This window comes from Ostrea edulis, chromosome 6 (genome assembly GCF_947568905.1).
Source record: "Ostrea edulis chromosome 6, xbOstEdul1.1, whole genome shotgun sequence".
NCBI lineage: Eukaryota > Metazoa > Mollusca > Bivalvia > Ostreida > Ostreidae > Ostrea > Ostrea edulis.
Window position 1 is genome coordinate 39,186,862 of NC_079169.1, and position 14,167 is coordinate 39,201,028.

The 14,167-nt window shown below is 34.4% G+C and overlaps 1 protein-coding gene across 4 annotated transcripts in view; it reads right to left on the reverse strand.

The window, feature by feature from the left end:
- The window catches only part of LOC125682956 (phosphatidylinositol 4-phosphate 3-kinase C2 domain-containing subunit alpha-like), a 372,533-nt gene that overhangs the window by 308,422 nt on the left and 49,944 nt on the right, over positions 1-14,167 (reverse strand). Inside the window, exon 2 of one of the 4 annotated variants that reach the window (XM_056139566.1) lies at positions 11,950-12,006. The exons of the other annotated variants lie outside the window; for them this stretch is intronic. The gene's annotated coding sequence lies outside the window, so the exon portion shown is untranslated. The remainder of the gene's footprint in view (positions 1-11,949; positions 12,007-14,167) is intronic. 4 annotated transcript variants of the gene reach the window in all.

Here is a 14,167-nt window from a genome sequence, read left to right on the forward strand (position 1 = left end):
CGGTACTTTTTTGTCCGGTAGTGTTCTCAGAAACTACAAAAGGGATCGATATGAAACTTTCCAGGATGATAGTATAGCGTTTGTAGATGTGCATAGTGATAGTCATTTTGTTTGCACGTGCATGCACGCGCGCGCACGTGCATTGCAATTTTGGTACAAAAAAGTGGAAAATCAGAATATTGAAGGAAGCGATATAAAACCTAAATAGGATGATAGTATATCATTTGTACATATGAAAAATAATAGTTATTTTGCCAGCACGCGCACGCATGCGCGTGCACGCGCATTACAAAATTTGTACGCTAACTTTGGAATCAGTCTAACTTTTTTGTTGTTCATTGAAATGGCTTGAAATTCATATCATAGGTAGATATTGAGACCCTTAACTGATTTACATAGTCAAAATTATCAATTTGAACGTGCATGCACGTGCGCTTCATTTTGATTGGATAATGCTAAAACGTTTGTAACTATCTTATTTATGAAGCGAATGAGATGATATTCACAGCATATGTAGACAATATGTGTATCTATATGTTGGTGTAACAAAAAATGCCAACGCACACGCGCATGCGCGTGCAACGGTTTTTAAATGTTCAATTTTTAAAGGACGATAACGTTTTTGTTTTTCATCAAATTCTATTCATATTAGGGGTTTAGATGTATCTTGGTACTCCTTACAAATTGCTGTGGTTAGAATTACTGCTCAGCACGTGCATGCACGTGTGCTGATTTCTGATTGGACGATTTTAAAATCGCTATAACTTCCTTATATTTGGTGGAAACGTTATGAAATTCATATTGTGGGTATATGATACAAATGCCTGTTGAACGATATCAACAAAAATTCGGAATCATACACGCGTGCGCGTGTATGCACGTGCAACGCTTTCTTTCATTTCTTGGTACTGAAATGACCATATTGAACGTACTACATGTAATTAAAGGCTAAAATAAAATGATTTTTTCCTATAGATTCACAAGGACATCACTTTTTAATTGGGGGAGGTTTGGGGAACATCTGTAACGGTCCCCGTTACAATTAGAACTAGTTATTATTATTCTTTCTTTATTCTTGTCACCATTTTTTGTCCACGAGTGTTCTCAGAAACTACTGAAGGGATCAAGATGAAACCTTTTTAGGATGATAGAATACTCTATGTAGATGTGCGGAACGAACGTCATTTTGTCTGAAAATGCATGCATGTGCATGCACGTGCATTGGATTTTTTGTTTACAAACTTTGGAATGCGTCTAACTTTTTTATTTTTCAATGAAATCGTTTGATATTTATATTGCAGGTATAACTTGCGACCCTTAACCGTTTGGCATCGTCAAAATTTCAATTCTTCACGCGCATGCACGTGTGCTTCAGTTTCATTGGATAATACAAAACAATTTATAACTTTCATGTAAGTTAAGACAATTTGATGATATTTGCAGGATATGTAAAGATTATAAATATCTACAAATCTGTGTTATAAAATTTGACAACGCGCATGCGCACGCACGTGCATTGACATTTGAATATTCAATTCTTTCAATGACCATAACTTTTTTGTTTTTTGTCCAAATCTTTTCAAACTTGTATTGTATATGTATCATGATACTCTTAACAAATGAAAACAGTCAAAATGACTATCCGGCACGTGCATGCACGTGTGCTTAATTCTGATTGGACGATTTTCAAATCGCCATATCTTTCTTATAAATGATGGAAACAATATGAAATTCATACTGTAAGTATATCTATCAAATGTCTATAGAATGACATCAACATTGATGCTGAGTAATACTCACGTGCCCGTGTATGCACGTGCATACCTTTTCTTTCATTTCTCGGGTACTAAAATGGTCATAACTATTGAATTAAAAACTGAAATGAATTCAAATTTACCCTGAGGATCTATGATATGAATGTCTATGAAATGATGTCAACAAATTTTCCATTATCAAAATCGCGTGTGCGTGAATGCGCGTGCATTGAAATTTTTGATGTCTAAATTTAAGTATTGGTCTATAACATTTTGGGATTGCAATGAATAGGTTTGAAAATTAGGTTGTAGGTATGTTTTGGGCCTCTCAATTTACTAATAGTCTCAAAATCACTTCCCTGCACGTGCATGCACGTGCGCTTAATTCTGATTGGACGATTTTGAAATCCCAATAACTCTCTTATGAGTGAAGCAATCGATACCAAATTCATATAGTAAGTATATTGTTCAAATGTCTATTGAATAGTATCAACAAAATTGCTGTGTGGTACTCACACGCACGTGTATGCACGTGCATTGATTTCGGTCTTTGTAGTTTTGAGTTGCCGTTATTTTCTCGTTTTTCATTGAACAGTTGTAAAACTTCTCTTGTACTCATATAGTAAGACTTCTAATGTATCGAGATGGTCGAATTATTCATATGCATGTGCATGCACGTACGTGCACGTGCACAAAACTCTCAGATCTTTATAACTGATTTGAACTAGTATGAAATGGACTGAACGTTATACGATAGTTATATATTCACATGTTTCACAGTTTGCAATGGTCAAAACCACTTGTACTGAAATAAATGACACCACTTGCTAAATGGGGGAATGTTTGGGGAACATGTGTAACGGTCCCCGTTACAATAAGTACTAGTTATTATGTTCACCAAACAAAGTTTGGGAACATATTGGTTTTACTCTGTTTCTTATTATTATTATTATTTTTCTTTCTTTCTTCTTGGGACTTTTTTGTCCACGAGTGTTCTCAGAAACTACTCAAGGGATCAATATGAAACCTTTTTAGGATGATAGTATAGCATATGTGGATGTGCGGAACGAATGTCATTTTGTCTGAAAATGCATGCATGTGCATGCACGTGCATTGGATTTTTTGTTTACAAATTTTGGAATCAGTCTAACTTTTTTATTTTTCGATGAAATCATTTCCCATTAATATGGTAGGTATAACTTGGGACCCTTAACTGTTTGGCATCGTGAAAATTTCAATTCTGCACGGGCATGCACGTGTGCTTCAATTTGATTGGATAATACAAAACCGTTTATAACATTCATACCAATTAAGGAAATTGAATGATATTTACAGGATAGGTAGACATGTCAAATATCTACAGCTCGATGTAATAAAAATTGCAAACGCGCATGCGCACGTACGTGCATTGTCTTTTGAAGGTTCAATTCTTTCAATGACCATAACTTTTTTGTTTTTTGTCCAAATCTTTTCAAACTTGTATTGTATATGTATCTTGATATTCTTAACAAAAGTGTACAGTCATAATTACCATCCGGCACGTGCATGCACGTGTGCTAAATTCTGATTGGACGATTTTCAAATGGCCATAACTTTCTTATAAATGATGGAAACAATATGAAATTTATACTGTAGGTATATCTATCAAATGTCTATAGAATGACATCAACATTGATGCTGAGTCATACTCACGTGCCCGTGTATGCACGTGCATAGGTTTTCTTTCATTTTTCGGGTACTAAAATTCTTATAACTATTGAATTAAAAACTGAAATGAATTCAAATTTACCCTGAGGATCTATGATATGAATGTCTGTGAAATGGTGTCAACAAATTTTCCATTATCAAAATCGCGTCCGCGTCAATGCGCGTGCATTGTAATTTTTGACGTCTAAATTTGAGTATTGGTCTATAACATTTTGAGATTGCAATGAATAGGTTTGAAAATTAGGTTGCAGGTATGTTTTGGGCCTCTCAATTTATTAATAGTCTCAAAATCACTTCCCTGCACGCGCATGCACGTGCGCTTAATTCTGATTGGACGATTTTGAAATCCTAATAACTTTCTTAAGAGTGAAGCGATCGATACCAAATTCATATAGTAAGTATATTGTTCAAATGTCTATTGATTAGCATCAACAAAATTGCTGTGTGGTACTCACGCGCACGTGTATGCACGTGCATTGATTTCGGTCTTTGTAGTTTTAAGTTGTCGTTAATTTCTCGTTTTTCATTGAACAGTTGTGAAACTTCTCTTGTACTCATATAGTAAGACTTCTAATGTATCGATATGGTCGAATTATGTATATGCACGTGCATGCACGTACGTGCACGTGCACAAAACTCGAAGATCTTTATAACTGATTTGTATTAGCATGAAATGGACTGAACGTTATAAGATAGTTATATATTCAAATGTTTCACAGTTTGCAATGGTCAAAACCACTTGTACTGAAATAGATGACACCACTTCCTAAATGGGGGAATGTTTGGGGAACATCTGTAACGGTCCCCGTTACAATAAGTACTAGTTATTATTATTATTATTCTTTCTTTCTTCTTGGGACTTTTTTGTCCACGAGTGTTCTCAGAAACTACTCAAGGGATCAATCTGAAACCTTTCTAGGATGATAGTATAGCATATGTAGATGTGCGGAACGAATGTCATTTTGTCTGAAAATGCATGCATGTGCATGCACGTGCATTGGATTTTTTGTTTACCAACTTTGGAATCAGTCTAACTTTTTTATTTTTCAATGAAATCGTTTGCTATTTATATCGTAGGTATAACTTGGGACCCTTAACTGTTTGGCATCGTCAAAATTTCAATTCTGCACGTGCATGCACGTGTGCTTCAATTTGATTGGATAATACAAAACCGTTTATATCATTCATGCCAATCAAGGAAATTGAATGATATTTACAGGATAGGTAGACATGTCAAATATCTACAGATCGATGTAACAAAAATTGCAAACGTGCATGCGCACGCACGTGCATTGTCTTTTGAAGGTTCAATTCTTTCAATGACTATAACTTTTTTGTTTTTTGTCCAAATCTTTTCAAACTTGTATTGTATATGTATCTTGATATTCTTAACAAATGTGTACAGTCATAATTACCATCCGGTACGTGCATGCACGTGTGCTAAATTGTGATTGGACGATTTTGAAATCGCCATAACTTTCTTATAAATGATGGAAACAATATGAAATTTATACTGTAAGTATATCTATCAAATGTCTATTGAATGACATCAACATTGATGCTGGGTCGTACTCATGTGCGCGTGTATGCACGTGCATAGCTTTTCTTTCATTTTCCGGGTACTAAAATGGTCATAACTATTGAATTAAAAACTGCAATGAATTCAAATTTTCCCTGAGGATCTATGATATGAATGTCTATAAAATGGTGTCAACAAATTTTCCATAATCAAAATTGCGTGCGCGTGAATGCGCATGCATTGTAATTTTTGACGTCTAAATTTATGTATTGGTCTATAACATTTTGAGATTGCAATGAATATGTTTGAAATTTAGGTTTCAGGTATCTTTGGTACCTTTCAGTTTATTGTTAGGGTCAAAATCACTTTCCTGCACGCGCATACACGTGAGCTTAATTCTGATTGGACGATTTTGAAATCCCAATAACTTTCTTATGAGTGAAGCAATTGATACCAAATTCATATAGTAAGTATATTGTTCAAATGTCTATTGAATAGCATCAACAAAATTGCTGTGTGGTACTCCCGCGCACGTGTATGCACGTGCATTGATTTCGGTCTTTGTAGTTTTGAATTGCCGTTAATTTCTCGTTTTTCATTGAACAGTTGTGAAACTTCTCTTGTACTCATATAGTAAGACTTCTAATGTATCGAGATGGTCGAATTATTTATCTGCACGTGCATGCACGTACGTGCACGTGCACAAAACTCTCAGATCTTTATAACTGATTTGAACTAGTATGAAATGGACTGAACATTATAAGATAGTTATATATTCACATGCTACACAGTTTGCAATGGTCAAAACCACTTGTACTGAAATAAATGTCACCACTTACTAAATGGGGGAATGTTTGGGGAACATCTGTAACGGTCCCCGTTACAATAAGTACTAGTTATTATTATTATTATTATTATTTTTTTCCCTTTCGTCTCCGAGACCGTTGGATGGATTTTCCTGAAACTTTCACAGGTTATAGAGAACGATGGTACCTCGAGGCATTTTTTTCATTTTTTCAAAAATCACTTCCGGTCGCAAGATATGTCCAATTTTCGTCTTTTTACAAGATATTTTGTCCAGCGTTTTTCTCAGAAACGGTAAAAGATAGAGTCACCAAATTTTCAGAGATAATAGATCTCACTTTGTAGGCGTGCAGTAGGGTGTTAAGAATGTCGGCCGTCACTTCCGGTCGTCACCGGAAGTGATTAAAGGAAACATGAATTTCAAACTTTTTTCTTTCAAATTGAAACCTATTTCGGTTTACTATATCTCGTTCTAATTCTCAAAAAATGTTGACCCCACCGGAAGTTCAATCTTCAACTTCCGGTTATATCAAAGAAAGCCTATTCATTCTCTCATATTTCAGTGCCATAAATCTCGGTCATGAAACTAGTTAATGAGTTGAGTTTTAAATATATAATAGTCACTATAAATGTCTAGAGTAACTTCAAATATTTTTGTAAAATTTACTTCCGGTCGGCAAATACGGCTTATTAGCTGTTTTCGTTGTCCAGCGTTTTTCTCAGAAACGGTAAAAGATAGAGTCACCAAATTTTCAGAGTTAATAGATCTCACTTTGTAGGCGTGCAGTAGGGGGTTAAGAATGTCGGCCGTCACTTCCGGTCGTCACCGGAAGTGATTAAATGAATCATATATTTCAAACTTTTTTCTTTCAAACTGAAACCTATATCGGTTTACTAAGTCTGGTTCTAATTCTCAAAAAAATGTTGACCCCACCGGAAGTTGAAACTCCAACTTCCGGTTATATAAAAGAAAGACTATTCATTCTCTCATTTTTCAGTGCCATAAATCTCGGTCATAAAACAAGTTAATGATTTGAATTTTTCATATGTTATAGACACTATAAATGTCTAAAGTAAATTTAAATATTTTTGAAAAAATTCACTTCCGGTCGTGAGATATAGGGTGGACATATTCAAACCTTGTTTTTCAGTTTTTCAATAATGAATATAGATAGACGCTTGAAACTTGTAGAGTTGATCAACTAACATTAGTCCATTGTACACATACATTCAATTTTTTTGTCCGTCACTTCCGGTCTATACCGGAAGTATTTGAAAAAATGTCGATTTTCCGATTTCTTCGAGTGATTTCTCAGAGATGGCTGAAATTTTCAGGAATAAAGTCTTATGAAATGACCTTGCTATAATTATTTTTGTTTTTACAAAATTCACTTCCGGTCGGAAAATATGGCCGATTTTCTGTTTCTCAAAAGGAATTTTGTCCAGCATTTTTCTTGGAAAAGGTAAAATATAGGTTCATCAAATATTCAGGGATGATCAATCTCCGTTTGTAGGTGTGCAGTAGTGGGTTGAACATGTCGACCGTCACTTCCTGTCGTCACCGGAAGTGATGGAAAGAATCGCAAATTTCAAACTTTTTCCTTTAAATTGAAACCTATACTAGTTTATTAAGTCTCTTTCAAAGTGTCAAAAGAATATTGACTCTGTCGGTAGTCAAAACGACTACTTCCGGTTTCTTGATAAAATACCTTTTTAATTTTCGTCTCTTTGTCCCCATAAATCTCGCTTATATTTGAAGTCTTTCATATGATTTTCACATGTCTTAATAAAAGTATCAACTTCTAAAGTTTTGATAATTTTGTTTTTCAAAATTGACTTCCGGTCGGTAGTAACCTACTACTTTTTCTTTCTTAGGTTTACTTCTTTTTTTGAGAACTCTTTCAGATACAGACGTGAAATTTTCAGGGAATAGAGACAGTAAAGAGTCGGTGTCATTTATAGGAAAACGCATCTGAAGAGTACTTCCGGTCGTCACCGGAAGTTACGAGAAATGAGTAAAAAATTCGATAATACATTTCTCATTTAATATTCAAGTACATTCTCTGATATATTTGAATGGTTTTCGTAGGATCAGAAAACTCTTTACCGGAAGTGAACAAACGGAAGACCTACTCATTACTAGTAATGAGTGTCTAGTTATTATGTTCCCCAAACAAAGTTTGGGAACATATTGTTTTTACTCTGTTTCTTATTATTAGGGTCTTCCGTCTTCAGCGGAAGAACCTTCTATTATTCTATTGTTGATTTTTCACTTTTCTTATTATTATTATTATTATTTTTATTCTTTTTTTTTTTCCTTACCGATTTTGTGCAGAGGATTTCTCAGAGATGGCTTGACCGATTTACTTCAAATTTTCAGGGTTGATGCATTGCTATTTGGAGTTTATATCTTTTTTTGAATTTTTGAAAATTCACTTCCGGTTGGAAGTTATCCCCCTTTTATCGATTTTCAGATGACCATTTTGTCCAGCCAAAATCTCAAAAACGATAAAAGCTAGAGTGCTGAAATTTTCAGTGATGTTAGACGACATGTTGTAGTTGTGCACATCGGTTTTAAAAATTTCCGGAAGTGCCTAGTATGGAAGCTCGGTAGGGGTCGAAAATGGAGTTTTAAAAAGTGTCCATTTTTTTTCCACGTTTTAAATCATAACTTTTTACTCGTAAATATTTTGCTTAGACATATATAACAAAAGTTGTACAGTTTATTGAGATCTTTCGTGTCATATCAAGAAATGGGCCCATAGGCCTCATGGCTCGCCTGAACCATTGCATTTCTGTTACAATGATTAACTTTTTTCTCACGAAACTTTTGATAAGACATGTAGAATAAAAGTTGTTCAGTTTTGCAAGATCTATCTAATGATATCAAAAACTAGGCCTCAGGGCGTCATGGCTCGCCTGAACAGTCGAATTTGTATCACAATTAATAATATTAATAACTTTTTTCTCGAGAAACTTTTGACAAGACATGTAGAACAAAAGTTGTTCAGTTTCGCAAGCGTTAACTAACGATGTTAATAAATAGGCCTGCAGGTCTCATGGCTCACCTGAACAGTTGGGTTATTGTTGCAAGCTATAACATTTTTGTCAAGAAACTTTTAATAAGACATCTAGAACAAAAGTTGTTCAGTTTTGCAAGATCTTTCGAACAACATCATGAAAAAGGCGAACGGGCCTCATGGCTCGCCTGAACAGTTTGATTAGTGTCACAATCAATAACTTTTTTCTCGAAAAACTTTTGATAAGACATGTAGAACAAAAGTTGTTCAGTTTTGCAAGATCTTTCAAACGATGTCAAGAAAAAGGCCCACGGGCCTTATGACTTGCCTTAACAGTCTCATAAATGTCGCAATCAATAACTTTTTTCTCAAGAAAATTTTAATAGGACATGTAGAACAACATTTGTTCAGTTTTGCGAGATATATCTAGAATGATAAAAAAAAAAGGCCTCCGGGTGACATGACTCGCCTGATCAGTCGACTTTGTATTGCAGTAAATAACATTATTAACTTTTTTGTCGAAAAAAAGGCTGACCCCTTTCATTAGTGGCCGAGCACGGCAGAGATTCTTTAATTCATAGCACTTAAATGATCAATATTTGTAAAACATTACCGAAGCTAAATTGTACGTCTAGACAATATATTTGTATCATTATTTATGAACGAAAATCTCAGTCAAATTCTTATCTCCTCACATCTAAAATTGGACGGAAGACCCACTCGTTGCTCGCAACGAGATTGCATCTAGTTATTATTATTATTATTTTTATTCTTTTTTTTCTTCCTTACCGATTTTGTGAAGAGGATTTCTCAGAGATGGCTTGACCGATTTACTTCAAATTTTCAGGGTTGATGCAATGCTATTTGAAGTTTATATCTTTTTTTGAATTTTTGAAAATTCACTTCCAGTTGGAAGTTATCCCCCTTTTATCGATTTTCAGATGACCATTTTGTCCAGCCAAAATCTCAAAAACGATAAAAGCTAGAGTGCTGAAATTTTCAGTGATGTTAGAAGACATGTTGTAGTTGTGCACATCGGTTTTAAAAATTTCCGGAAGTGCCTAGTATGGAAGCTCGGTAGGGGTCGAAAATGGAGTTTTAAAAAGTGTCCATTTTTTTTCCACGTTTTAAATCATAACTTTTTACTCGTAAATATTTTGCTTAGACATATATAACAAAAGTTGTACAGTTTATTGAGATCTTTCGTGTCATATCAAGAAATGGGCCCATAGGCCTCATGGCTCGCCTGAACCATTGCATTTCTGTTACAATGATTAACTTTTTTCTCACGAAACTTTTGATAAGACATGTCGAATAAAAGTTGTTCAGTTTTGCAAGATCTGTCTAATGATATCAAAAACTAGGCCTCAGGGCGTCATGGCTCGCCTGAACAGTCGAATTTGTATCACAATTAATAACATTAATAACTTTTTTCTCGAGAAACTTTTGACAAGACATGTAGAACAAAAGTTGTTCAGTTTCGCAAGCGTTAACTAACGATGTTAATAAATAGGCCTGCAGGTCTCATGGCTCACCTGAACAGTTGGGTTATTGTTGCAAGCTATAACATTTTTGTCAAGAAACTTTTAATAAGACATCTAGAACAAAAGTTGTTCAGTTTTGCAAGATCTTTCGAACAACATCATGAAAAAGGCGAACGGGCCTCATGGCTCGCCTGAACAGTTTGATTAGTGTCACAATCAATAACTTTTTTCTCGAAAAACTTTTGATAAGACATGTAGAACAAAAGTTGTTCAGTTTTGCAAGATCTTTCAAACGATATCAAGAAAAAGGCCCACGGGCCTTATGACTCACCTTAACAGTCTCATAAATGTCGCAATCAATAACTTTTTTCTCAAGAAAATTTTAATAGGACATGTAGAACAAAATTTTTTTCAGTTTTGCGAGATATATCTAGAATGATAAAAAAAAAAAAGGCCTCCGGGCGACATGACTCGCCTGATCAGTCGACTTTGTATCGCAGTAAATAACATTATTAACTTTTTTGTCGAAAAAAAGGCTGACCCCTTTCATTATGGCTTGAAATTCATATCATAGGTAGATATTGAGACCCTTAACTGATTTACATGGTCAAAATTACCAATTTGCACGCGCATGCACGTGCGCTTCATTTTGATTGGATAATGCTAAAACGTTTGTAACTATCTTATTTATGAAGCGAATGAGATGATATTCACAGCATACGTAGACAATATGTGTATCTATATGTTGGTGTAACAAAAAATGCCAACGCACACGCGCATGCGCGTGCAACGGTTTTTAAATATTCAATTTTTAAAGGACGATAACGTTTTTGTTTTTCATCAAATTCTATTCATATTAGGGGTTTAGATGTATCTTGGTACTCCTTACAAATTGCTGTGGTTAGAATTACTGCTCAGCACGTGCATGCACGTGTGCTGATTTCTGATTGGACGATTTTAAAATCGCTATAACTTCCCTATATTTGGTGGAAACGTTATGAAATTCATACTGTGGGTATATGATACAAATGCCTGTTGAACGACATCAACAAAAATTCGGAATCATACACGCGTGCGCGTGTATGCACGTGCAACGCTTTCTTTCATTTCTTGGTACTGAAATGACCATATTGAACGTACTACATGTAATTAAAGGCTAAAATAAAATGATTTTTTGCTATAGATTCACAAGGACATCACTTTTTAATTGGGGGAGGTTTGGGGAACATCTGTAACGGTCCGCGTTACAATTAGAACTAGTTTTTATTTGATATCAATAAAATCTTCTTTTTCTTGTATTATCAGTATTAAAATTTAAAGTTTGAAATTAAAATAAATTCTCATAGAAAATACATGTATATAATTTTACACATATATTTTCTTAAACTTTACAAAAAGAACATTTTTTTAAAATTTATATAAAAATAAATATATTTTTTTAATTTTCCTATGAACTGTGACCTTTTGCCCCGTGACATTTTGTCCCAATTTCACATAATTTCTAATCGTGACTTTTTGTCTACAGTCATTTTGTCGGTGACTTTTTGTCCTGTGATTTTCTGTCCTACTGAAAATCACCAAGACACAATGCATGCACAGTAATGGACCCAATTTTTTTAACAGAGAAGTAGGCATCTCTTTTCAGCATAGGTGTTATTTACCTGGAGTTCCCAAGGTGGGGATGGGTGCTAATCTTTATACACAAGTAGTGTCAGTTACTGAAATACAAAGGAAATTGGGGTCAAGGGGGACCTCTAATTAGGCAACACCTTGATTTTGTAGCATTAGATAATCAAAATCAATATTGAGATAGCAACCTAATTCAAATACACAACGAAATTTTAAATACATGTTGATTTTAATTTCATTCAAATTAATACTTTTATTGACTTTTTTGAAAATAAGTTATACTGAAATCAACCAAATATTCAGGACTGAAATATGTGTAATCAAATTCTGTGACATAATTACATGACATTGTACCATTTGTACGCAAATATTCAAAATCAGTTATATTGAAATCAACCAAATATTCAGGACTGAAATATGTGTAATCAAATTCTGTGACATAATTACATGACATTGTACCATTTGTATCCAAATATTAAAAATCAGTCCCCCCCCCCCCCCCCCCCCCCCCCCCCCCCCCCCGACTATTGACTAGATATTGGGTTTTAAAATGTCATGTAAAATGTTTCACTCAGTCCATATCAAATGTTTGTTTTGGAAGGTCCACTCCGACTACCGGTGAGCTGCATTAGGATAAGTACTACATGGATACATTTATTAGGCCACTGATAAAATATGTTGTGTTTCCGCTAACCCGACCGACCCTAAATTATAGCCCCGACCCTAGAAATTTTTTCCACTAATTTTAAAAAAAAATTCGTCATTTTTCCGGAAAAAATATATTCTCGGTTCTTGGTTTTCTTTTTAGTTAGACATTGAGATGAAGTCATTCAAACGCTTTAACGATGTACAAAATTGCATGGTATTGTGTCAAGCGTTTAAACAACATTGATAATGTTTGTAACTAACAGCATGGCATGATGGTTGACCTAGTACTGTACCTTCATGCCTGCCTCACGCAACGGTGCTTTGACAATTGAAGTTAACAGACGGCCGAAAGACTTTGCCAAGTGTCATGTTTCCATAGAAGACTTTCTTTTGTTAAAATTGCCAACGCCTATGGTGTTTTTATGAAGGTCATGATGCAGAGTGACAGACATTATATAGTGCACTTGAATGTCCAGTCTATCAAATTTGTATGCACATCCATGGTTTCTGCTGCAGTTCTAACTGAATACACTATGAAAAAGGCCACAAATAAAGCAGTGAACGCATCCAAGTTGTTGATGGCTGTTGAGAGCCGAGGGGAGGGGGGGGGGATGTGCAGACTTTTTTTTTAAAATAAAAAATTATGTCCGGTAAAGTGTTAGCTGGAAGAGAGTTGTCTTCCTACCCTTGTTCCATTTAGATTGTGAAAGTACATTCAGAAATGAATTAATAAACTTAAAATATGTTAATGATGTTGATATGTTGGTGATTTTTTAATATTTTTTTTCAAAATCATCATATTATTTTCCTGTCAAACATATCCAATAGTAGTATTCCCATGACAACCAATCTAAATGTAGAAACAATATAGCTGGTACTTGTATAGCATAGGGGCATAAAGGAGTTAACTTTAATTTGTGTTTTATGCTATATGTTTCATTGAAAAATATTGTTTCTTCTAAAACATCTGGAAATAATCCTCAGCCAATAACAGGTGAAATGCTAAGATTGAAAGTTTACTTGCAATGCAATTTAAGCAAAATTTTATATTGAAAGTATAACATTCAATAGATCATTGAACTTGTTAGAGTTTACAATGTTTTCTTATACTTTGAAAAAATAAAATTTAAAAAAAAAATAAAATTTATTTCCTAACTACCTACCCTATTTTTTTCTGGAACGTTAGCGGAAACTCAACAATTTTTGTCGTTGGCCTTATATAATTATTTGTAATTCAGTAAGATGTTAAGGTGTTGTACTGTAATTGTATATGTGGGTAGGTGGGGATATGTGTATAAGAGAAAATGTGTCCCCACAGCCGAACAGGGTTCTAGATCTATCAATGCTCTCTCTCTCTCTCTCTCTCTCTCTCTCTCTCTCTCTCTCAATAAGAATGATGTTTTGTGTTAAATTAACCTGCACGAAAATATGTACTTTGTTTAATATAAATGTAGTAATACATTACACGAAATTCACGGTGTAATTCGTTGTGCCTTTTTAAAACTACCCAATCCTTGATGACTTTAAAATAATCATCTTCCTTGTGTACAATCAGTGATCTTGATAGATGAATTAACAATACATTGAATAAATGAAACAAGC